We start from the raw sequence: 27,389 nt of genomic DNA on the forward strand, positions 1-27,389 counted from the left end.
AAAGTTTATTAATAACGCGGTGCGGGTAGGTCGGAATTATGCATTGTCTTTAGTATGTACGATATATATCCGGTTAATGCCAATACTTCGCACAGTTCTTTCACCGTGTTGCCACAGGAAAACAGTCACATGTGTTTATTACTATAACAGTCCGTTAAACATCAGTTCAATTTACACCGTCGTCTTTGAGACAGTTTGGACGATATAATAAATGTTTCTTGATCAAATCACAGCACTGTTTTTTTACTTAACATTTTGGTTTGTTCCACTTTCACGCAATTCTAACAGTTAGTGTCACCACACGACAATGGTGTCTGATTCATGGCTAATTGTCAGAAGTTCACACAGTTTGTAAAATCGTCACCGCAAACACTCGATATACTTTTTCAGGTTTCACTGTTCACTTGATAATGCACGATGTCCTATTAACACAGCGGACGCACTGTAACTAATTGTTCCTCGGCTTATCACCGTCTTTCACGCAGATATTTGCAACGTTTTTCACCCGCGAACCGACCGCGATACCACAACAACTCGCACGCTCTCTATCGATAGTCGTTCGCTCTCTCTCTCTCTCTCTCTCTCTGACACAGTACTTCTCCTAGCCTAACCAAAGATTTACAAAGCATATAAAACCAGAACATTCATATTCGTACAATATAAAATATAAAACAGTAGCAAAATGAATGAAGAAACAATGTGACGTATTAACAAATAAAGAATAGTTGAAATAAATGATACATGCTTACTATGACAAGGAAATGCACAAAAGAAAAAAAAAATTATCGATTTACGGGGAAATCAATGTCTTTACTAACTGTGAGCGCCGGTCGTGAATCGTTCAAGACTATATCAGGGGTACTTCGTCCTGATGTAACGAAGTTCAGCGTAATAGTTTTTCTTTCGTTTTTTCCGTTTTAGGGTTCCCTAACCCAGTCGTAAAATCCCTTTGTTGTCCGTCTGTCTGTGCATCCGACTGTCAAAAGAGCTTTTTCTCAGGAATGAGTGGATCTATCAAGTTGAAATTTATGCCACATTCTAAGGTCTACAGTCCCTTACGGAGGGAAAAAATTGAAGCTTCTAACTCAATGCAATCAGAAGATACGGCCATTTATGTCACGTATTTTGATACTCGAAAACTCGCTCGTTGAAATCAATAGGGTACCTTTCGTTGACTTAGAATCATGAAGTTCGGCAAGAAGCAATGTTCTAAAATAAAAGTGAAGAGAAAAATATTAGAAAATTGTGAATTTGTAATTCTATCTCACAGACATATTTCTTCCATCATTTGTTATCCTGCTTCAGACTTAAAATATTCTCGAAAGTCTTGGAATCCGTGCGAGAGGTGTCGATTCCTGAAATGAATGGATCGTTCTACTGAACTTTTTTTTCATCGTAATCGCTATAACTCCAAATCCACGCCATTGTTTTCCCGTGCGAGAAAACAAGTATCAGCATTTGCAGTGAAACGGCGAACAGCGTCGATCGCCGATAACTGTTGAGCTTGTATCGAACGTGTGACCTTTCCGATAGCAAATTGCGAATTCAGTCGCGCGATGCCATCGAGGTCCCCAGAGCGTCATTGGCATTCCAGGAATTCCTGCACACACCGAGTCGTGACGAGGAAAGCTCGCAGGCTACACGAAACGCTTTGCTGCCCACGCCGCTCCGCGTCCTGCCACCCCCCCCCCCTCTCCCCTCCCCTACACCTTTCCCCCTACCTATCACTCTTTCCCTATCCCGTTAACCGGTGACCTACACCAACAGCCGTTGCAGCCGGCTCGATGACGCCATCGACTTGCCGCAGCCCCACGAGGTAACTGCGGTCTCACTCGTGGGACTGGCATCATATTTTTCCGAATTTAGTTAATTCATGTGGTCACGCCGCGAGATGCCCGTTGGGGCATGGTGAAGGTTCCCTTCTCCATGATGGACTTAAAAGCTGATGTGGAGGTGCTACAGTTTTGTGACGCCATGTCCCGTTATAGTATTTTATCCGTCTTCAGCAACTGTAGTCTTATATAATGAAGTAATAAGCAGCCAGTTGATAAAAAAAATAATTTCTTTACTGGTTTCAGACATTAAGTGTCCTTCTTCAGAAAGTTATGCCAATCACATTGTTTCCGAGTGTCAATACTTAAGTGCATACGGCAAAATGCCATGGTCATGTAATTCAGTGTCTGCATAAAATTAGTTTTGCGCAGATACAGTAGTTCACAGTTCATACAGTTCACAGGGTCTGCATAAAACTACATGACGATGGCATCTTGCCGCATGCACTTTATTATTGACACTCGCAAAGAGGTATAATATTCTGAAGAAGAGAACTAAGTGCCCGAAACCTGTAAAAGAAATTAAATTTCTTTTATGCAACTGGTTGCGTACTATTTCGTTATGTAGTTTCTGTTACGTCACGTCGAGGAAGCACTGACACGCGTGAAACACGAAGCAAGTTATGCTATACTTCCTTCTATAGAAATATCAAATATATTTCATGTCTCGCATTGTGTTCTCGGCGCTTTTGTGACTAGAGAATCACGCTTTTCCTCATAGTCAGTACTTGTAACTTTCGAACACACTGATGACTACTTCTTGGTTGTAGGTATATCTGAGCATCAATCACTTCAGTAAGCAATGGGCTCCAAAAATAAGGAAATCCATTGGAGGATAGTTCGCGGTGCAAACAAACCGCCTGCATCTCCTTTGGTTTCCGGGATTTCTTCTGATCCACCCCTCAATACTTCCATAACTTCTGTTATGCTTTCAATGTGCTCAGCAAGCACATGGACGATTCACGCTTTGGCACAGACTGCCTTAGCTTAGCATTCATTGTACATCATGTTTAATAACGCCCCGGCTATGAGTAAAGCTCGAGAAAAATGTGTACACGTTTTGCGCAGTGTCAAAAAAGGCACCGATTTTGTTTCAACATTAGCTCCATGTACTCTGACAAGACTGAGCGGTTGTTACATGGCACAAACTCTGCCTTTGAGTTTATATCCAGAATACGTCTCTGAACACCACTAATGTGTCCATCTATGGTCACAACATTATGATGTCCTTGTCCACAAGAGTGCTCCAGTTTTACACTATCTCCTTGCAACTTTTCAGAAATTGGTTCTGTAATTTCATTAGTTGATTTACCATGTAATATAATGAAGTTACTGGATTCCTCAACTGTGACTTGTGAAACTTTAATAAGTACATAAGGATTACTTGAGACATTTGGTCGGTGTATGCTATATTTGGTGCAGATACACGTAAAACTCAGAGAATTTCCTAAATGTCTCAGTTCTGACACGATGACCAAGTAGTCTGGTGAAGTCATTATGCCTTCGTAGAGAAAGATAAGACACAGCACAGGGGACTGTGTGCTGATTTTACTAAAGATGATGATTCGCAACTGGATAATATTTGGCAAGTAGTTTGAAAGTGTCAGGGAAATTTCCACAGTTATCACTTCAGCATAGATCTTCTGAGTGACTACGCAAGGCTAAAGACCGTCGGGCTAAATACAATACACAATCGAGAATTCTTATTAATAGAACCTTCCATTTCACAAATGACTTACATTGTTCTAATTGAACAGCGCGATCAGTTGTTCCACATTATTTTCTGTAGTCGCATTTCAAGCCATTTCCTGTTTTCATATGCTTCACTGCGATAACTTTTTTCGTGATCTAATACTCTGACGTTGAAACATTTTAAATGCTTTAAAACCATTTTGCTGTACAAAATACCTTCTCCCTGTACTTAAAAATAAAAGAATGTAAGGAAAGCAATATATAGCACATTTCGCAAGAGAATGCGACAATCATGTCCTCAAAATACTATCAACATTTTGTAACTTCCTATAAAACCTATCCTCAGACAAAGTCTGGCAATATTTTCGTTGGGAAAGATGCATCTTTATTCTGCAGTTCACACGTCCATCTCTTAACAAAGTCATTTTTGGAAACGTCCCGCTTACATTTCCTGGCCAACAACTAGTATCAGTGAAAACTTTCAAATAAACTTGCTCGGAGAGTGATTTTCTGCGCAGGCGTTAAAGCATTTTCAGGCAAAGTTGTTCAGCTGTAAACAGTGAACAGCTTAGATACTGTGAATTGGATTAATACGGAAATTCCTCTATACCTACAGAGCTGGTGCTATCAGAAGTTTTCGCAGCAAATCACTCAAGACTTCTAGCTATTTTTGCATGCTGTTCCTCTTCTGTTTCTCGTCTTTCCATGCACCAGGGCACCTGATTCCTTTATCGAAGATATTCTTTTGCAGCCTATCTTAATCCATTGCTGTATATAGACCTCTTCCCTAGGTTTCCATTGTCTTCAGTTTTGAGCCACCTGGTACCATAGTGTTTCAGCCACCAGCTTCACGTCATCAAGTCATCTCTTTTGGAGTCTTACGGCAAGTCGAAAGAGTGGGAGGGAGAAAGAGGGTGGTATTTACGTATGTTATAAGCCCCTTCCCTCTTTCATACCTGCTCTGTGTTACCACAGATGACGTGTCACTGGTCTCATTTGTACCAAGATTGCAGCACTCGCGAGGTACCTCTTTGCTTCCACCGCCCTGAGCGGAGTGCATAAGCTCTAATAAATGGTTCAAAATGGTTCAAATGGCTCTAAGCACTATGGGACCTAACATCTGACGTCATCAGTCCCCTAGAACTTAGAATTACTTAAACCTAACTGACCTAAGGACATCACACACATCCATGCCCGAGGCAGGATTCGAACCTGCGGCCGTAGCAGCAGCGCGGTTCCGGACTGAAGCGCCTAATAAATGGTCACCAATCTGCAGTCTTCTACAGTTGTTGTCCCCTACGCAGAAAACAGCACGTAGGTCGTGAATCCGTTAGCTTGACGCTGTAAGATACTCTGAGCGAGGGACTGATGTTGTGTGAATAATTTCCAGTTAGTTTGTTTATATGGGATGCCACTTGCTTTTTGCTAGCACAACTCGAAGAACTGCACAATTACATTCCACTGTAGAGTCACAAATAATTTCCAGTCTTCATCAAAACAATGAACTGCGTATTTCATAATTACTGTTCTCAACTACAAGTTTAAATGACCGTACATTGCTCATAAAATCTTAACTTGATGCCGACCGCGGCAGACAACATGTCTGTCTTCCAGAACTGCCAGCCAAGCTCTGACATTTACAAACTAGACATTGCAAATTAAATCTTACCTGACACCGCTGCAGACAACAAGTCTGCTCTCCGACATTACCGAACAAGTTCTGATCTTACAGCCGAACCACTTCGCCCGCCATCCAAGTTACGCGCGATCTTAAGATCATCGAAGTGCTTCGTCTGCCTTTTCGTTTAGCAGTTGCTTATTATTATGCTGGTTATTAATACTTGTGAAATAAAGGAATGATAGCACACTACTGACAGATGCTTTAATGTGAAATGCCGGTGAACGCACTGTTTAGTTTGTCCAATATTAATAGCAGGAGATTATCATTTTGGCGCGCAACTTCCGAACGCGGCAGCGAATCGTGGAGAAGGACCACGACACCCGTACCGAACAAACCATCTGTCATCGGCACCTCACGTCACATTACGTCATCTTTCCACTTCTGCCTTCTCAGCTGCTCTAAAAAGAGCTCCTAGTAGCTAAATATGGTGGCTGTAAAGCCAGAAATATTACATGGTGCCAGATGCTGTTCAGATAGCTGCTGGAGATGCAGTACGATCGACACCCCCGGGATAACAAGGCCGCCCAGCAGTGTTAGTGACGTCACACTAAGCGTCCCATAGCCGACGCAGCAGTCCACGGACACCTCCGTACAGACGCGCCTCATGCTAGCGATCTTCTGTCCGTCATACAGAAAGGAGCCAACTACACTCCTGGAAATGGAAAAAAGAACACATTGACACCGGTGTGTCAGACCCACCATACTTGCTCCGGACACTGCGAGAGGGCTGTACAAGCAATGATCACACGCACGGCACAGCGGACACACCAGGAACCGCGGTGTTGGCCGTCGAATGGCGCTAGCTGCGCAGCATTTGTGCACCGCCGCCGTCAGTGTCAGCCAGTTTGCCGTGGCATATGGAGCTCCATCGCAGTCTTTAACACTGGTAGCATGCCGCGACAGCGTGGACGTGAACCGTATGTGCAGTTGACGGACTTTGAGCGAGGGCGTATAGTGGGCATGCGGGAGGCCGGGTGGACGTACCGCCGAATTGCTCAACACGTGGGGCGTGAGGTCTCCACAGTACATCGATGTTGTCGCCAGTGGTCGGCGGAAGGTGCACGTGCCCGTCGACCTGGGACCGGACCGCAGCGACACACGGATGCACGCCAAGACCGTAGGATCCTACGCAGTGCCGTAGGGGACCGCACCGCCACTTCCCAGCAAATTAGGGACACTGTTGCTCCTGGGGTATCGGCGAGGACCATTCGCAACCGTCTCCATGAAGCTGGGCTACGGTCCCGCACACCGTTAGGCCGTCTTCCGCTCACGCCCCAACATCGTGCAGCCCGCCTCCAGTGGTGTCGCGACAGGCGTGAATGGAGGGACGAATGGAGACGTGTCGTCTTCAGCGATGAGAGTCGCTTCTGCCTTGGTGCCAGTGATAGTCGTATGCGTGTTTGGCGCCGTGCAGGTGAGCGCCACAATCAGGACTGCATACGACCGAGGCACACAGGGCCAACACCCGGCATCATGGTGTGGGGAGCGATCTCCTACACCGGCCGTACACCACTGGTGATCGTCGAGGGGACACTGAATAGTGCACGGTACATCCAAACCGTCATCGAACCCATCGTTCTACCATTCCTAGACCGGCAAGGGAACTTGCTGCTCCAACAGGACAATGCACGTCCGCATGTATCCCGTGCCACCCAACGTGCTCTAGAAGGTGTAAGTCAACTACCCTGGCCAGCAAGATCTCCGGAATTGTCCCCCATTGAGCATGTTTGGGACTGGATGAAGCGTCGTCTCACGCGGTCTGCACGTCCAGCACGAACGCTGGTCCAACTGAGGCGCCAGGTGGAAATGGCATGGCAAGCCGTTCCACAGGACTACATCCAGCATCTCTACGATCGCTTCCATGGGAGAATAGCAGCCTGCATTGCTGCGAAAGGTGGATATACACTGTACTAGTGCCGACATTGTGCATGCTCTGTTGCCTGTGTCTATGTGCCTGTGGTTCTGTCATTGTGATCATGTGATGTATCTGACCCCAGGAATGTGTCAATAAAGTTTCCCCTTCCTGGGACAATGAATTCACGGTGTTCTTATTTCAATTTCCAGGAGTGTATAATTCGAACCAAATTATATATATTCTTGTAAGCAGCATAAAGGTTCATAACCAAATACCGATTACATATATGGGCAGGAATAAGTTTAATCGATTGAGGAACTTTGCCACTATTTTATAATTGTCAGAACACTATTTAGCTTTAAAACTCGCATACAGGTGGTGACAAATGCCAACTGACAGCAGGACTTAACATTTTCAAGCTATTACACTGAAAGTAAATTATTTTAAACACTGTCATACATACCAAAACGCTCACAACTTTCGTTTACAATAAGGTAACAAGATTTCGCTTTGACTCATAAAACACATGACTATTGTGAATTTACTCATATGTTCATGGTGACAGCTCTTTTCAAGAATTTTTACAAGTGTATCCCCAGTAATAAAGAATGGAAACAAAAGATAGATATCAAATATTCTCCTTTTAACATTGACATCACTGAACACAAGATTCTGTCTTGCACTGTGATACTAACGGACTGCTCTTTCCTTTAAGAAAAGCCTGACAATATGAAGTTCACTCTGCTATTGAAGATACACTTCTTGAAACAATATTAAACATGTTATGAAAGGTAAGGAAATGAAAAACAACTAAGTGCATTACGTGTAAGAATGTGAGGAAAAGGGTGAGGCTCTCTTTACTTACGCCGACCGTAGTGGCCGTGCGGTTCTGGCCGCTACAGTCTGGAGCCGAGCGACCGCTACGGTCGCAGGTTCGAATCCTGCCTCGGGCATGGGTGTGTGTGATGTCCTTAGGTTAGTTAGGTTTAATTCGTTCTAAGTTCTAGGCGACTGATGACCTCAGAAGTTAAGTCGCATAGTGCTCAGAGCCAGCCATCTCTTTACTTACCATTTTCAATCTCTCTACAGCTTATTTCCTTTTCCACGTAGAAATCACCAACTGCAAGTCTCATTATTGCTGTCTGTTACTAACAAAGTGCTTTTCTATTTAGAAAACCTGACAATTTGATGTTCATTCTGGTACTGAAGATAAACACTTTTCAGAGAAGTTCTAGAACCTATTCCTGCCCGCATATGTAATCGGTATTTCGTTATGAACCTTTATGCTGTGTACAAGAATATATATACGAGGGCAGTTCAATAAGTAATGCAACACATTTTTTTTCTGAAACAGGAGTTGTTTTATTCAGCATTGAAATACACCAGGTTATTCCCCAATCTTTTAGCTACACAACACTATTTTTCAACGTAATCTCCATTCAATGCTACGGCCTTACGCCACCTTGAAATGAGGGCCTGTATGCCTGCACGGTACCATTCCACTGGTCGATGTCGGAGCCAACGTCGTACTGCATCAATAACTTCTTCATCATCCGCGTAGTGCCTCCCACGGATTGCGTCCTTCATTGGACCAAACATATGGAAATCCGACGGTGCGAGATCGGGGCTGTAGGGTACATGAGGAAGAACAGTCCACTGAAGTTTTGTGAGCTCCTCTCGGGTGCGAAGACTTGTGTGAGGGCTTGCGTTGTCAAGAAGAAGGAGAAGTTCGTTCAGATTTTTGTGCCTACGAACACGCTGAAGTCGTTTCTTCAATTTCTGAAGAGTAGCACAATACACTTCAGAGTTGATCGTTTGACCATGGGGAAGGACATCGAACAGAATAACCCCTTCAGCGTCCCAGAAGACTGTAACCATGACTTTACCGGCTGAGGGTATGGCTTTAAACTTTTTCTTGGTAGGGGAGTGGGTGTGGCGCCACTCCATTGATTGCCGTTTTGTTTCAGTTTCGAAGTGATGAACCCATGTTTCATCGCCTGTAACAATCTTTGACAAGAAATTGTCACCCTCAGCCACATGACGAGCAAGCAATTCCGCACAGATGGTTCTCCTTTGCTCTTTATGGTGTTCGGTTAGACAACGAGGGACCCAGCGGGAACAAACCTTTGAATATCCCAACTGGTGAACAATTGTGACAGCACTACCAACAGAGATGTCAAGTTGAGCACTGAGTTGTTTGATGGTGATCCGTCGATCATGTCGAACGAGTGTGTTCGCACGCTCCGCCATTGCAGGAGTCACAGCTGTGCACGGCCGGCCCGCACGCGGGAGATCAGACAGTCTTGCTTGACCTTGCGGCGATGATGACACACGCTTTGCCCAACGACTCACCGTGCTTTTGTCCACTGCCAGATCACCGTAGACATTCTGCAAGCGCCTATGAATATCTGAGATGCCCTGGTTTTGCCGGCCGAAGTGGCCGTGCGGTTAAAGGCGCTGCAGCCTGGAACCGCAAGACCGCTACGGTCGCAGGTTCGAATCCTGCCTCGGGCATGGATGTTTGTGATGTCCTTAGGTTAGTTAGGTTTAACTAGTTCTAAGTTCTAGGGGACTAATGACCTCAGCAGTTGAGTCCCATAGTGCTCAGAACCATTTGAACCATTTTTTTGCCCTGGTTTTCCGCCAAAAGAAACTCGATCACTGCCCGTTGTTTGCAACGCACATCCGTTACAGACGCCATTTTAACAGCTCCGTACAGCGCTGCCACCTGTCGGAAGTCAGTGAAACTATACGAGACGAAGCGGGAGTGTTTGAAAATATTTCACAAGAAATTTCCGGTTTTTTCAACCAAAATTGGCCGAGAAAAAAAATGTGTTGCATTACTTATTGAACTGCCCTCGTAATTTGGTCTTTGGTTCGAATTATAGTTCGCTCCTTTCTGTATGACGGACAGAAGATGGTTAGCATCAGGCGCGTCTGTACGGAGGTGTCCGTGGACTGCTGCGTCGGCTATGGGCCGCTTAGTGTGACGTCACTAACACTGCTGGGCGGCCTTGTTATCCCGGGGGTGTCGGTGCTATACGCCAGCGCCATAAGCCGAACACGATGGTCTTCCCTCTCGGTAGTGGCAAGTGGCCACCCGGAGCCCGGTATTCTTGCGACCGTACACTCTCGTGACCACCGCTGCCAGCAGTCATGTTCAGTGGCTACATTGCTGCCAAGTCTTTCTGCAGTGTCAGGCAATGGCCTTGCCACAGTGGATACACCGGTTCCCGTCGGATCACCGAAGTTAAGCGCTGTCGGGCGTGGCCGGCAGTTGGATGGGTGACCATCCGGGCCGCCATGAGCTATTGCCATTTTTCGGGGTGCACTCAGCCTCGTGGTTGCAACTGAGCAGCTACTCGACCGAATAGTAGCGGCTCCGGTCAAAGAAAACCATCATTACGACTGGGAGAGCGGTGTGCTGACCACATACCCCTCCTATCCGCATCCTCGACTGAGGATGACACGGCGGTCGGATGGTCCCGTTGGGCCACTTGTGACCTGAAGACGGAGTGCTTTCTGCAGTGTCTCCGAAGGAACACCCAGCTTCTCGCAGTCCTATTACACGACTTAATTCAAACTCAGTTTGGTGCTGAAAATGGCGTCTTTGTCGCCTTAAAGTCATTCTTGACTAACGTCAACTCACCACGTCCTGTCTCAAAGGTGACTAACGCTCACCACCTTTACAGAGTGTATTTAAAATACACTGGATCGACACGAAATCTGAATAGACGTCATCTTCCAGATGACACGTACCAACTTCCATTATGTCATACAACTCCTCCTTGGTGTAACGATATTTTTTCCGTCAATTTACGAGGGTTGGAACTTTAATAGTGGCAACTATATATTTACAAAAAAAAAAAAAGGTTCAAATGGCTCTGAGCACTATGGGACTCAACTGCTGTGGTCATAAGTCCCCTAGAACTTAGAACTATTTAAACCTAACTAACCTAAGGACAGCACACAACACCCAGCCATCACGAGGCAGAGAAAATCCCTGACTCCGCCGCGAATCGAACCCGGGAACCCGGGCGTGGGAAGCGGGAACGCTACCGCACGACCACGAGATGCGGGCTATATATTTACAGCTCGTACAAGATAAATACGTGTTTCAAAGTTTTACTGACCTTCGAAGTAATCACCAGCATTGTGTATAACCCGTTGCCAGCGATGTAGAAGTCGTAGGGTACTCTAGGCAGTGCTAGTTGTGTTGACAGTTCGAGCGGCGCGGTCTATTGCCCGACGAATTTGTAGCAGTTCTGAAGCGGATGCCGTGAAGTGTTTCCTCCAGTTTAGAAATCGAGTTGAACTCACGAGGGCTTAAGTCAGGGTAACGCAGTAGGTGGTATAGCACTTAGCAGCCCCATCAGTCAAACAGATCAGTAACTGTGGTGTCACCGCCAGACACCTCACTTGCTAGGTGGTAGCCTTTAAATCGGCCGCGGTCCGTTAGTATACGTCGGACCCGCGTGTCGCCACTGTCAGTGATTGCAGACCGAGCGCCGCCACACGGCAGGTCTAGAGAGACTTCCTAGCACTCGCCCCAGTTGTACAGCCGACTTTGCTAGCGATGGTTCACTGACAAAATACGCTCTCATTTGTCGAGACGATAGTTACCATAGACTTCAGCTACGTCATTTGCTACGACCTAGCAAGGCGCCATTACCAGTTACTATTGATACTGTAAAACATGTACCGTCAAGAGCGACGCTCATCATTTATGGATAAAAGTATTCCACCAGCTACGTCCTTTTTTCTAAAGTCTAATTTCGTTGTCCTGTTCCAGACCTCACGCAGCCTGCATGAGCTAAAACGCGTGCCTTTCGGCTTCCTCTAATATCACGGTGTTGGCTCTCCTGCCAACCCACAACAGTAACAACTTGCACTGTACGAGCTTGAGCATTGTCCTGCAAAATGATGGTCAGGTCCTGCAAAAAGTCTCGTAACTTCCGTCTCTATGCTGCTCATTTTTGGAGCACAACCTACGACCAGCTTAGAGACAGAAGTGATGACACTTTCTGCAGGACCTGACCATCATTTTGCAGGACAATGCTCAAGCTCGTACAGTGCAAGCTGTTACTGATTTGTCTGACCGCTGTGGCTGCTAACTGCTTTACCACCTACTGCACTCCCCTGACTTAAGCCCTCGTGGGTTCAACTCGGTTTCTAAACTGAAGGAAACACTTCACGGCATTCGCTTCAGAACTGCTACAAATTCGTCGGGCAATAGACCGCGCCCGCTCGAACTGTCAACACAACTGGAACTGCTAAGAGTATCCTACGACTTCCACATCGCTGGCAACGGGCTATACACAATGCTGGTGACTACTTTGAAGGTCAGTAAAACTTTGAAACACGTATCTATTTTTTACGAGCTGTAAATAATTAGTTGCCACTATTTAAGGTTCAACCCTCGTAGTCAAACCAAACGATGGCTTTTTCTTCAGCTCATATTAAGTAGAGAAACATAAGTGAACTCACTACATCTTGGATTAAAAAGGTTGTGGTGATGAGAGAAACTACTACACGAAAGACAACAATATTGCTTTCCTTTCGTCCAGATGGGGCTACCAAGATTTGAAATATTGGTGTATATACATCTGTGGTATCCGTGTACTTCATTATCTCCTGTCGCGGATTTATAAATATCTTTGATTTTTCTCTCGTGTGACTGGTTCAGTGGAAATTCACCTTATAAACGCCGTATTTGTCTATGATAGTCTTATTCGATCGGTTATTAATTAAAATTAAAACACATGCAATATCCCTCTTTGCCTTACTGTGATTGGCTTTCGATATAATGTTGTTGAAATAAGGCTAGCTTTCGTATACTCGAACATGCTTGTTCAGCAATGTGCGATTGATATGCTACATGTCGCTCGACATAATGCGACTACGAAGACTGGTTGATAACTAACGTTTTCTTGTACAAGCCTGCACATCATCGTAACCCACGCTAAAGTGTATGCATTTTTTGTATGCTTTCGCAAGCCTGCATAATTGAAAAGCGATCAAGCGTGAAACAGCTTCAGTGGTCCTAATAAGTGCGCAAAATTATCCTACGGACGGCCAACAAACTTATACCAAGTTCTTGATGGTGCACACTTGTCACCGTGCAGTTACGAGTGCGTCTGTGTTCAGAGTAAACAGCCTCGCATGCATTGCGTACAAGATGCTGTGACCTCCTGACGCGAGGATAGCATGTTCTGCAGCTGGCACGTTCACGAGCGTTGTGTAGGGACGGCGATTAATTTTTTGTTTCAGTGTCGGTAAAGCAGTTGTAGAGATCCCAGTTTAAGGTAATACTGATTGTGCGGCCTACGAAGTTGTACTATGATGATTTCAAACCTTACTTCGTAGTAGGATTTACTGTACACCGACACGGACTACTACTGCTGAAGTTCGAAGTTTGGTACTGATGATGACGGTAACCGAAACACCTTAAACAAAATAATGTAACAGAAAATCGCTAAGTAGTCTAGATGGCATTAATCGACAATTCCTGAAGAGATGCTAAAATGGTTTTCAGGATAACCGTCTTTGTTACCACATGGTTATGTTGAGTGTGAGACATTGTGTTCAAGTAGTGACATATTTCTGTAGGTTTAATTTTGTCACTATTCTGCATTCATTTTCTCTCTCGAGAATTAGTGGAGGAAAAATTATGGTTGGTATCCTGAACGATTACTTGTGATTTTAGAGCTGTCTCTTTTAGGATTTCTTTGCTTTTAGAAATTAACGTTGCTGCATACTTCTTCGTTTGGTCAGTGATAGGCGATTCTTCAAATTTCCAACCAGCTTAGGTATGAGAAATTCATGTTTTGCCCCTTTCAAACCAGCCTTAGAAGCAGATGCCACTGACGCAAGCTTGAAACTGGTTGATAGCCGGGTCGAATGCTGGTGGCACCGACAAAATTTCCGTCGCTGTCATATGGTTTTTAGTGGCGAGAGAAGAGACTACGTACAGTTCTGTGTTTTCATCTTGGAAAATCTTCGCAGAGTCTCGTAGAGTGAAGCCTTGTAACATTATTTCTGCGCAGTAGTCTGTAGGGCGTTAATGTCGATGTTCCCTTTACTGCTTCCCAACAATAGCAGGCCGTGTTTCGACACCAGATTTCACCCATCCCTTTCCTAAGCGGCTTCATTACAATAACGACTGATAGCAACGAAAATAATACAACACCAGGTTTCAAAGGTCATCTGCACTATACATTTACGCTCCACTGCTGCCGCAAACAGCCCCAAGGCCCTAACTAATGCTTAATAATGATACCGAGGATTAAGTGAATCGGCCAGTAGAATACACGAATGTCTCTCAAAAGTGAAGTCCAAAATATGAAGAGCCACCTTTTTTACGCTAAGTGAAGCAACGTCGTTGTGCGAAACTCAGATGCATCGGTCACAACCTGAAGGGCTGTCGTACCACACTGGTATAAAACTGACGCCGGCCGGAGTGGCCGAGCGGTTCTAGGCGCTACAGTCTGGAACCGTGCGACCGCTACGGTCGCAGGTTCGAATCCTGCCTCGGACATGGATGTTTGTGATGTCCTTAGGTTAGTTAGGTTTAAGTAGTTCTAAGTTCTAGGCGTCTGATGACCTCAGAGCCATTTGAACCATAAATCTGACAAATATACATTAAATATGATTTTGTGATGCCTGTAGTGCTGACACACAATGTCTCAAATACGTGTTACTTCCATGTTCAGTACTACTTGCGAATGCTAATTTTTTCAGTGAATGAAATCTGCACGCCATTCAGGTACTTTCCTTAGATTATTGCTGAACTGACCTGGTCGTGGTAAACGGTCATAATTTCATACTTCGTTGATTTCTTGAGAAAATGTTTCAGTGGCAATATAACGGCAGCTGCGATTCTGGATTTTGATATTTCTCCGACACACTGAGACGAATGAGGTACTCAGATGATATCTAAGACCCAGCAGTTTTTTGCACTGAAAAACTAGAGATAAGTGGCATTAAGACACATACGAGGTTAAGTCAATTATTATCCGTAAAGTAGTTATAAAATTTTACTTTAATCGAAGAACAAGAACACCATTTTTCGACGTAGTCTCCTTGCGTTTCAACGCACTTGGTCCATCGTTGTACAAGCTTCCTGACGCCCGCAATAAAAGAAGTTCTCGGTTGAGCTGCGAGCCAGGAATGCACCGCTTCTTTTCATTGTTTCGTGCGAGGCAAATCGACGGCCTCTTTATGCCTGTTTGAGTGGACCAAACAGGTGATAGTCAGAAGGGGCACGATCGGAACTTCAAAAATAGCTCTGAGCACTATGCGACTTAAATTCTGAGGTCATCAGTCGCCTAGAACTTACAACTAATTAAACCTAACTAACCTAAGGACATCACACGCATCCATGCCCGAGGCAGGATTCGAACCTGCGACCGTAGCAGCAGCGCGGTTCCGGACTGTAGCGCGTAGAACTGCACGGCCACTACGGCCGGCACGATTGGAACTATATGGAGGATGACCCAGTACTTCAGATTTGAGTTTCCGGAGTGTTTCAGCAGTGTGGGGAGCAGTATGCGGACGGGCATTGTCGTGCAACAACAGAACACCTTTTGACAGCAATCCTCGGCGTTTGCTTCGAATTGCAGGCCTTAACCTGGCAGTAAGCATCTCATTGTAACGCACAATGTTTATTGTTGTGCCCCTTTCCCCATACTGTTCCAGTACTGGACCTTGTACGTCCCAGAAAACCGTAAGCATCAGTTTTCCGGCGGACGGTAGGGTCTTGAACTTTTCCTTGCACGGCAATTTGGATGTTCCCATTCCACACTCTGCCGCTTACTCTAGGGCTCGTAATGATGGATCCATGTTTCGTCACCAGTAATGATCCTGTCTGAGAAGTTGTCCCCTTCGTTACCATGGTGATCCAGTGTTTTTTTGCAGATGTCCAAGCTCGTTTGTTAATGCAACTGTGTGAGTTGTTTTGGGACCCATCTTGTACAAACTTTATGGAACCCAAGTCTGTTGTGGATGACGTAGGCAGAACCGCGACTGATTTGCAGACGATGTGCCACTTCGTCAATATTAATCGTCTGTCTAAGAGAATCATTTCACGTGAACGCTCAGTGGTTTCTTTATTTGTGGCGGTAAACGGTCGTCCGGCTCCTACATCGTGCGTAACACTTGTATGACCATTTGGGAATTTTTCAATCCATTCCTAACACTCCGTTGTGGCAAAACACTGTTCCCATACTGTACCGAGAGTTTTCGATGAATTTCGACCCCTGGTACGCCTTCCGGCCGCAAAAAAAAAAGAAACGGAAACTGAACGTTGCTCTTCGTTGGTGGAAACAGACAGCAGAGCAGCCAAGGTTAACAGCACGGTAGGGAATAGGAAACCAACCTAACAGCTTGAAAATTGCAAAGATATAACAATAAATAAACAAAACTTGCCTCATAACTTAAAAATGACAGTACTACCAAAATAAACAACAATATAACTAAATTGCGGATAATAATTGATTTACCCTCGCACAAGTAAGTCCATATCTGAAGAGCTTTCTACCATACCGAACATGACACTTCTTTTAGGAGTGGACAACATTTCCCTCACTTCTGTGCCATCTTAACCTAAGGTCATCTAACAAGGGAAATCAGAGGAGCGATTGTAGGTGTACACCTGTCAGTAAACTGGGGATATACAGTAAAGTGCAGATATTTTATAGGTGTCTGAAGACAGTGTACTGGACAACATTAAATCAGGATTTACTTCATTTGCAGACTTACAATTATAGCTTTCAGGAGTAGTATGTTTTTAGGTTGGTTAGTTATATCCAAGTGCATGTGGCAAGAGCAAGCTATTAATAGTTACTTTTCCCCAGGCAGCAAGACAGGTGTTGAGGTGTGGACGTGAGAACGCAAAACAGTTACTCTGTACTGACAGGTGTAGTCCACTTACTGGTGCAGTTACGACCGTGCACAAAACATCAGGTCGTAGAGTATGTGACATGTTCGTGAAAAGACTCGTCGACAATGAGAGAAAGTAGTCAACACACTGAAGTATGTGGATATTAAGGTAACATATAAAAATGCCTGCACGTACACCCTGTATGTTGTAATCGTTTGTGTGCCTGGGTCGACTGGGCGCCCTGGCGATACTTTACCTAAAAAACCGTGTAAATGCCACAACCATATAGTCTGGATCAACGGTCGTTACTCTGGTGCATGGATCCAAGCCAAGTGTTTGGCTTATCTCTGCCGTTGCTATCATTCTACTGATGAGCGGTTGCTACTTCCTTATGACGGAATATTGAAGCAAGAAGCTACGTGACTGCAAAAAAAAAAGTTGCTTTGGGGGTAACTGTTGTCAAGAGTGATGGGGTGTACGGTTTGTAAAGCATGTACAACGCCCGTAAAAATTAAACCTACACAGACACACACACACACACACACACACACACACACACACACACACACTTTTGACTAGTGTTTCTAAATGCTCTATGTAATCAGAATTGAAACTGCTTTATGAACTGACGTACCAAAAGTATTAAGCAGCTCTCATACCATAAGAGATTGGTGGCAGTTTAACACATACGATACGATATGCAGGAGACTTACGTCATTTACCGAGTGATTCCAAAGAAAGCGAACGGCAGAAAAAAGCAGATACTGTAAAAGTTGAGTTAAACGAGGAGGTCTTGTATCATTATGTTTGTAAGATTTTTCTTTTTTCCCCCCTTTTCAGAATGACTCATGTTTTCTTGCTTTTCATACTGTTTCATTTTGTTGCAGGTAAGAGGCCGCAGACTGCACAAGATAATTTGTCAAGAAACAAGCTCGGGGAGCGGTTACGGAGCACTCGCAAAACGTAAATACAATTTCATTAACATGGTTAACAGAGGCAGTAAGATTTGTTACCAGCTACCGCTTAGTACTGATTCCAAGACCAAACAGATTTGCACCTGCTGCTGGCACTCATAAAATGTTAACTTTTTAGTGAGTCTAAATTTTACTCTGTATGAATTATTCACAAGTTCAGCCTAGTTTAGGTCTTAAGTATCCAACTCACTAACCAGAAAAATAAATGTACTGATAGATTTGGAGCTGTGCCTATGGAGCTGTGCCTATCTCACAGTCTCCTAGGAGTGTCTTTGTGGCTTGAAAGTGTGTGTTCTTATACAGGGCTGTTACAAATGATTGAAGCGATTTCATAAATTCACTGTAGCTCCATTCATTGACATATGGTCACGAGGCACTACAGATACGTAGAAAAACTCATGAAGTTTTGTTCGACTGAAGCCGCACTTCAGGTTTCTGCCGCCAGAGCGCTCGAGAGCACAGTGAGACAAAATGGCGACAGGAGCCGAGAAAGCGTATGTCGTGCTTGAAATGCACTCACATCAGTTAGTCATAACAGTGCAACGACACTTCAGGACGAAGTTCAACAAAGATCCACCAACGGTAACTCCATTCGGCGATGGTATGCGTAGTTTAAAGCTTCTGGATGCCTCTCTCTGTAAGGGGAAATCAACGGGTCGGCCTGCAGTGAGCGAAGAAACGGTTGAACGCGTGCGGGCAAGTTTCACGCATAGTGATGATGTGAAAGATTCAGTGTTTAAACCTCCTCTACCAAGAAACGTGCCAGAACTGCGAGCTCGCATCAACAATGCTTTCGAACTCATTGATGGGGACATGCTGCGCCGAGTGTGAGAGGAACTTGATTATCGGCTTGATGTCTGCCGAATCATTAAAGGGACACATATCGAACATTTGTGAATGCCTAAAAAAACTATTTGAGATTTTGTATGTGTGTGCAAAGCATTGTGAAAATATCTCAAATAATAAAGTTATTGTAGAGCTGTGAAATCGCTTCAATCATTTGTAATAACCCTGTACATCGTATCTTCTTAGCGCGGAACACAAGCCTCAGTATTCGGAGTTGTGTACGAAATGTGTGATGGGCGGAATTCCGACAGATTAATAATTTTAACACGATTTCTTAATCATTTGTTTTTTCGTGACGAAACTTGGAAACTAATACTTTCCGCAGAAGAAAAAAGAAGAAGGAAGATTTGGGTTAAACGCCGCCCTTCCTGGTGTTAGGGAACTCTGATAGGGGATATTGTGCCACCACTCTTTAGTTGAACGTAAGTTACTTGATGAACATAGCAGTGAGTTAACGTAAGTGGAGCCCGCATCTCGTGGTCGTGCGGTAGCGTTCTCGCTTCTCACGCCCGGGTTCCCGGGTTCGATTCCCGGCGGGGTCAGGGATTTTCTCTGCCTCGTGATGGCTGGGTGTTGTGTGCTGTCCTTAGGTTAGTTAGGTTTAAGTAGTTCTAAGTTCTAGGGGACTGATGACCATAGATGTTAAGTCCCATAGTGCTCAGAGCCATTTGAACCATTAACGTAAGTGGCTTGGCCCTTCAGATGAACAGATCTTAACAAAATAGAGCATTTACGCGACACAGCCGATACCCGTGCACGTTCGATGAATGCAGCACTCTACACAGTCTGTCCCACAGCACAGGTGACAGGTCTGATATTCACGTAACTACCGCTGCCCCTATGAACCTGTGATGCGTAATGCCTCTGTGAACACATGCTTGAATTAACTAACGTGATATTTGACCATTTGCCGTTTTAAACTTAACACAGCTGGCATCACAAACTGCTTGTTAAGGTAGAACTTCAATAGTATGTTTTGAATTTGAAAAAGGAACAATGGGGCAACAAGCGAACGTTAAATTTTGTTTTAAATTGGGTAAAAGTGCCTTAGGTACTTTCGCAATGATGCAAACTGTTTACGGTTGTGAGCAATGAATTGTAAAAATGTTTCTAGATGCTACGCAAGTCTTGGTGCTGGTCAAGAGAGCACTGAACATCGTCGACGTCTGGGAACATCATCGACAATTTGAGTCGAAGAAAATGATAAAAAAGTGGTTGAAACTTTTAAATGAACTGTTGAGCAAAAAGATCATCTCCTGTCGCTCTGTGCTACATGTAGCTAACGGACATAAATTGCAGGGCGGATCACTGCAGAGATATGAAAAGATCGGCCACTAGGGACCCAGACTTCATGTCTTGCATCGTAACAGGTGGTACAACATCGTGTTTTCATTCTGAGCCTCTCACAAAGAGCCGAAGCCCTGAGTGGAAAGATCCAGAACCTCCGAAACCGAAAAAACTGCACATGCAGAAAAGCCGTGTCAAGACACTGCTCACAGTTTCCTTTGATTCAAAAGGACTTGTGCATAAATAAATCGCTCCAAAAGATTAAATAGTGAATTGATGTTACTACTTGGGGGTTTCAAATAGTTTATGGGCGCAGATTGCCGGGGTACGGTCACAATCGAGGACCATAAACAGACCTAAGTCGAAATAAGGCCCCGGGAGTAGACAACATTCCATTACAACTACAGATAGCATTGGCAGAGCCAGCCCTGACAAAACTGTACCATCTGGTGAGCAAGATGTACGAAACAGGCAAAATAACCTCAGACTTCAAGAAGAATATAATAATTCCAGTCCCAAAGAAAGCAGGTGTTAACAGGTGTGAAAATTACCGAACTGTCAGTGTAATAAGTCACGACTACAAAATACTAACACGAATTGTTTACAGACGAACAGAAAAACTGGTACAAGCCTACCTCGGGAAGGATCAGTTTGGATTCCGTAGAAATCTTGGAACACGTGAGGCAATACTGACCCTACGACATACCTTACAAGATAGATTAAGAAAAGGCAAACCTACGTTTCTAGCATTTGCAGACTTAGAGTGGGCTTTTAACAATGTTGACTGACTGGAATACTCTCTTTCAAATTTTGAAGGTGGCAGGCGTCAAATTCTGGAAGCGAAAGACTATTTACAATTTGTACAGAAACCAGATGGCGCCAGCCGTTGTGGCCGAGTGGTTCTAGGTGCTTCAATCTGGAACCACCCGACCGCTACGCTCGCAGGTTCGAATCTTGCCTCGGGAATGGATGTGTGCGATGTCCTTAGGTTAGTTAGGTTTAAGCAGTTCTAAGTCTCGGGGACTGATGACCTCAGATGTTAACTCCCATAGTTCTCAGAGCCATTTGAACGAGATGACAGTTAAAACATTCGAGGGGCATGAAAGGGAAGCAGTGGTTGAGAAGGGAGTGAGACAGGGCTGTAGCCTATCCCCGATGTTATTCAATTTGTATATTGAGCAAGCAGTAAAGGAAAAAAAGAAAAAAAATTGGAGTAGGAATTAAAATCCATGGAGAAGAACTAAAAACTTTGAGGTCTGCCGATGACATTGTGCCGGCCGCTGTGACCGCGCGGTTCTAGGCGCTTCAGTCCGGAACCGCGCAACTGCTACGGTCGCAGGTTCGAATACTGCCTCGGGCATGGATGTGTGTGATGTCCGTAAGTTAGTTAGGTTTAAGTAGTTCTAAGTTATAGGGGACTGATGACCTCATATGTTAAGTCCCATGGTGCTCAGAGCCATTTGAACCATTTGATGACATTGTAATTCTGTCAGAGACAGCAAACGACCTGGATGAGCAGTTGAACGGAATGGACAGTGTCTTGAAAGGAGGATATAAGATGAACATCAACAAAAGCAAAACGAGGATAATGGAATGTAGTCGAACTAAATCAGGTGATGCTGAGGGAATTAGATTAAGAAATGAGACACTTAAAGTAGTAAAGGAGTTTTGCTATTTGGGGAGCAAAATAAGTGATGATGGTCGAAGTAGAGAGGATATCAAATGTAGACTGGCGATGGCAAGGAAAGCGTTTCTGAAGAAACGGCACAAGTTGACTAGATGAAGGGATCGGTTTGTAGGACATCTTCTGAGGCATCAAAGGATCACCAGTTTAGTATTGGAGGGCAGCGTGGAGGGTAAAAACCGTAGAGAGAGACCAAGAGATGAATACACTAAGCAGATTCAGAAGGATGTAGGTTGCAGCAGTTACTTGGAGACGAAGAAGCTTGCGCAAGATAGAGTAGCACGGAGGGCTGCATCAAACCAGTCTTTGGACTGAAGACCACAACAACAACAACAACAGTATTTGTTGCGCGACAATGCGCAGGAGCACAAAAGCAAGTTCGTAATCGTTTTCTTGTCTCAAAAATGTGTCGTGGTGCTTGAACGCCCTCATTCGCCTCTTCTTACGTGCGACTTCTTGTTACTTCTAAAGCTGAAAATGTATATGAAAAGAAAGCGTCTCTCAGATATTCAAAAGGCTACAACTATGGTTCTGTGGGAATTTCAACAGTTGAGTATCCGAATTGTTTCGAACAGTTTTTCTAACGGTGCCAGTTGTGTATTGACTGACAAAGAGGTTATTTTGAATAAAAAAAGTCATGTAGTTGTTGTGGTCTTCAGTCCTGAGACTGGTTTGATGCATCTCTCCACGCTACTCTATCCTGTGCAAGCGTCTTCATCTCCCAGTACCTACTGCAACCTACATCCTTCTGAATCTGCTTAGTGTATTCATCTCTTGGTCTCCCCCTACGATTTTTACCCTGCACGCTGCCCTCCAATGCTAAATTTGTGATCCATTGATGCCTCAGAACATGTCCTACCAACCGGTCCCTTCTTCTTATCAAGTTGTGCCACAAACTACTCTTCTCCCCAGTTCTATTCAATACCTCCTCTTTAATGTGATCTACCCATTTAATCTTCAGCATTCTTCTGTAGCACCACATTTCGGAAGCTTCTATTCTCTTCTTGTCCAAACTATTTATTGTCCATGTTTCACTTCCATTCATGGCTACACTCCATACAAATACTTTCAGAAATGACTTCCTGACACTTAAATCTATACTCGATGTTAACAAATTTCTCTTCTTCAGAAACGCTTCCCTTGCCATTGCCAGTCTACATTTTATTTCCTCTCTACTTCAACCATCATCACTTATTTTGCTCCCCAAATAGCAAAACTCCTTTACTACTTTAAGCGTCTCATTTCCTAATCTAATACCCTCAGCATCACCCGATTTAATTCGACTACATTCCATATTACTCCGGATTAGTCAGCGTTACTGTGGGACGCACTTTGTATACACTAGAAGAGTTGTGCATGGCACTGTAAGACGTATAAATTAAGCCCTCTCCAGAATAATTCCAGCGCCTCGTACAGTCCAGTTGTGATGGCTCGCGGAGGAGTCTCCCACTATTAGAGCGAGAGCACCAGCAGCAGCGAGTACTGTTTGTATAAAGCGTTTTTGTACTTATTTGCTGCGCTTAGCTTTTAAATAGTTTTTCTGGGAAAACCTAGCGTAGTTTTCGCGTCTCGTATTTCAGTGAGTGTTTCTTGATTATCAGAGTAGCTCATCAGAAGATTATCTTGGGAATTTGTCACCGTATAGGGCAGGGTAAACATAGTCATGTGTAGGGACTGTGGTTGTTGTGAGCGGACGCAAGGAGAATTGGCCACTCTTCGGGGGCAGGTGGAGGCTTTGTCTGTTAGGCTCATCGAGCTCGAGGCGCAGGCGTCGGCTCGTAGTGGCGTTGGGGCAACTGTGGTGAGACCTATGCCTACTTCGGTGGCCTTGGAATCACATGGAACCCCTGATGTCGCTGCGTCTTCCGGCAGTGAGCATCTTACCGGTCAGCCATCACTCCAGGGTGAATGGCGGACAGTGGTGGGCTCGCGCGTGCCTGGCCGAAAGGCGAAGGTGGGATCTGGCCGCGTGGCGGCTGCCTTACCCCTTTCCAACAGGTACGGGGTGCTTCCTAGTGGCGATGACATCGTTTCCGAGCCACCACAGGATGCCTGGCCTGTTGGGCCAGTGGCCGATTCTCCGGCAAGGTCCCGACAGTCACAGAGGGCGGGCCTATTAGTTATAGGGAGCTCCAACGTTAGGCGGGTTATGGAGCCCCTCAGGAAAATAGCGGGTAGGTCGGGGAAGAATGCCAGTGTGCACTCGGTGTGCTTGCCGGGGGGTCTCGTCCGTAATGTGGAGGAGGTCCTTCCGGCAGCTATTGAACGCACTGGGTGTGACCGGCTGCAGATAGTAGCATATGTCGGAACGAATGACGCCTGCCGCTTGGGTTCTGAGGCCATCCTTGGTTCCTTCCGGCGGCTGGCTGATTTGGTGAAGACAACCAGCATCGCACGCGGAGTGCAAGCTGAGCTTAATATCTGCAGCATAGTGCCCAGAGTCGATCGCGGTCCTCTGGTTTGGAGCCGTGTGGAGGGTCTAAACCAGAGGCTCAGACGACTCTGCGACTATAATGGTTGCAAATTCATCGACCTCCGTTATTGGGTGGAGAACTGTAGGGCCCCCCTAGACAGGTCAGGCGTGCACTACACACCGGAAGCAGCTACTAGGGTAGCAGAGTACGTGTGGCGTGCACACGGGGGTTTTTTAGGTTAGAGGGACCCCCCCTGGGCGAAACGATAAAATACCTGACGGCTTACCAGAGAGGACATTATCATCGTTGATAAAGAACGTCCGTCCTCAGAGACCAAAAACAGGAAAAGTTAACGTAATATTGGTAAACTGCAGGAGTATCCAGGGCAAGGTTCCTGAATTAGTATCTCTTATTGAAGGAAATAGTGCGCATATAGTATTAGGAACGGAAAGTTGGTTAAAACCGGAAGTGAACAGTAACGAAATCCTAGACACAGAATGGAATATATACCGCAAGGATAGGATAAACGCCAATGGTGGAGGAGTATTTATAGCAGTAAAGAACTCAATAATATCCAGTGAAGTTATTAGCGAATGCGAATGTGAAATAATCTGGGTTAAGCTAAGTATCAAAGGTGGGTCAGATATGATAGTCGGATGCTTCTATAGACCACCTGCATCAGCAACCGTAGTAGTTGAGCGCCTCAGAGAGAACCTGCAGAACGTCGTGAAGAAGTTTCGTGATCATACTATTGTAATAGGGGGAGACTTCAATCTACCAGGTATAGAATGGGATAGTCACACAATCAGAACTGGAGCCAGGGACACAGACTCTTGTGACATTATCCTGACTGCCTTGTCCGAGAATTACTTCGAGCAGATAGTTAGAGAACCAACTCGTGAAGCTAACGTTTTAGACCTCATAGCAACAAATAGACCGGAACTTTTCGACTCCGTGAATGTAGAAGAGGGTATCAGTGATCATAAGTCAGTGGTTGCATCAATGACTACAAGTGTAATAAGAAATGCCAAGAAAGGAAGGAAAATATATTTGCTTAACAAGAGTGATAGGGCACAAATCGCAGAATATCTGAGTGACCACCATCAAACGTTCATTTCTGAGGAAGAGGATGTGGAACAAAAATGGAAAAAATTCAGAAACATCGTCCAGTACGCCTTAGATAAGTTCGTACTGACTAAGGTCCAAAGCGAGGGAAAAGATCCACCGTGGTATAACAATCATGTACGAAAGGTACTACGGAAACAAAGAAAGCTTCATCATAGGTTTAAGAGTAGTCGAATCATAGCTGATAAGGAAAAGCTGAACGAAGCGAAAAAGAGCGTAAAGAGAGCAATGAGAGAAGCATTCAACGAATTCGAACATAAAACATTGGCAAACAATCTAAACAAGAACCCTAAAAAGTTTTGGTCATATGTAAAATCGGTAAGCGCATCTAAATCCCCTATTCAGTCACTCGTTGACCACGATGGCACCGAAACAGAGGACGACCGAAGAAAGGCAGAAATACTGAATTCAGTGTTCCGAAACTGTTTCACTGCGGAAAATCGTAACACGGTCCCTGACTTCAGCCGTCGCACGGACGCCAAAATGGAAAATATTGAAATAAACGATATCGGAGTTGAAAAACAACTGCTATCACTTAGTAGCGGAAAAGCATCCGGACCAGACGAGATACCCTTAAGATTCTACAGTGATTATGCTAAAGAACTTGCCCCCTTTCTATCAGCAATTTATCGTAGATCGCTGGAAGAACGTAAAGTACCTAGCGACTGGAAGAAAGCGCAGGTCGTTCCCATTTTCAAGAAGGGTCATAAATCAGATGCGAATAATTATAGGCCTATTTCGCTTACGTCAATCTGTTGTAGAATAATGGAACATGTTTTGTGTTCTCGTATTATGACGTTCTTAGATAATACAAATCTCCTTCATCATAACCAACATGGATTCCGCAAACAGAGATCATGTGAAACTCAGCTCGCCCTATTTGCCCACGAAATTCACATTGCCGTAGACACTGGCGAGCAGATTGATGCCGTATTCCTGGACTTCAGGAAGGCATTTGATACGGTTCCGCACTTACGTTTAGTGAAAAAAATACGAGCTTACGGAATATCGGACCAGGTTTGTGATTGGATTCAGGATTTCCTAGAAGAAAGAACACAACATGTCATTCTTAACGGTTCAAAATCTGCAGATGTAGAGGTAATTTCGGGAGTACCGCAAGGAAGCGTGATAGGACCTTTATTGTTTACAATATACATAAATGACTTAGTTGACAACATCGGTAGCTCCGTGAGGCTATTTGCAGACGACACGGTTGTCTACAAGAAAGTAGCAACATCAGAAGACTCGTACGTACTCCAGGAAGACCTGCAGAGGATTAATGCATGGTGCGACAGCTGGCAGCTTTCCCTAAACGTAGATAAATGTAATATAATGCGCATACATAGGGGCAGAAATCCATTCCAGTACGATTATGCCATAGGTGGTAAATCATTGGAAGCGGTAACGACCGTAAAATACTTAGGAGTTACTATCCGGAGCGATCTGAAGTGGAATGATCACATAAAACAAATAGTGGGAAAAGCAGGCGCCAGGTTGAGATTCATAGGAAGAATTCTAAGAAAATGTGACTCATCGACGAAAGAAGTAGCTTACAAAACGCTTGTTCGTCCGATTCTTGAGTATTGCTCATCAGTATGGGACCCTTACCAGGTTGGATTAATAGAAGAGATAGACATGATCCAGCGAAAAGCAGCGCGATTCGTCATGGGGACATTTAGTCAGCGCGAGAGCGTTACGGAGATGCTGAACAAGCTCCAGTGGCGGACACTTCAAGAAAGGCGTTACGCAATACGGAGAGGTTTGTTATCGAAATTACGAGAGAGCACATTCCGGGAAGAGATGGGCAACATATTACTACCGCCCACATATATCTCGCGTAATGATCACAACGAAAAGATCCGAGAAATTAGAGCAAATACGGAGACTTACAAGCAGTCGTTCTTCCCACGCACAATTCGTGAATGGAACAGGGAAGGGGGGATCAGATAGTGGTACAATAAGTACCCTCCGCCACACACCGTAAGGTGGCTCGCGGAGTATAGATGTAGATGTAGATGTAGATGTAATATCACATACAGTGCTTCTCCACAAGTTAGGGCCACCCAGTGTAGTAATCGTTTCATACGAGTAACAGACTCGCGAATCCACGCCGGCTGCA

General features: G+C 44.8%; 1 long non-coding RNA gene and 1 pseudogene across 1 annotated transcript in view; both read left to right on the top strand.

The window, feature by feature from the left end:
- Positions 1-27,389, top strand: part of LOC126188869 (uncharacterized) — a 599,182-nt gene that overhangs the window by 123,362 nt on the left and 448,431 nt on the right. The window lies entirely within an intron of this gene.
- Positions 10,260-10,377, top strand: LOC126189063 (5S ribosomal RNA; annotated as a pseudogene).

This window comes from Schistocerca cancellata, chromosome 5, assembly GCF_023864275.1.
Source record: "Schistocerca cancellata isolate TAMUIC-IGC-003103 chromosome 5, iqSchCanc2.1, whole genome shotgun sequence".
Classification (NCBI taxonomy): Eukaryota; Metazoa; Arthropoda; class Insecta; order Orthoptera; family Acrididae; genus Schistocerca; species Schistocerca cancellata.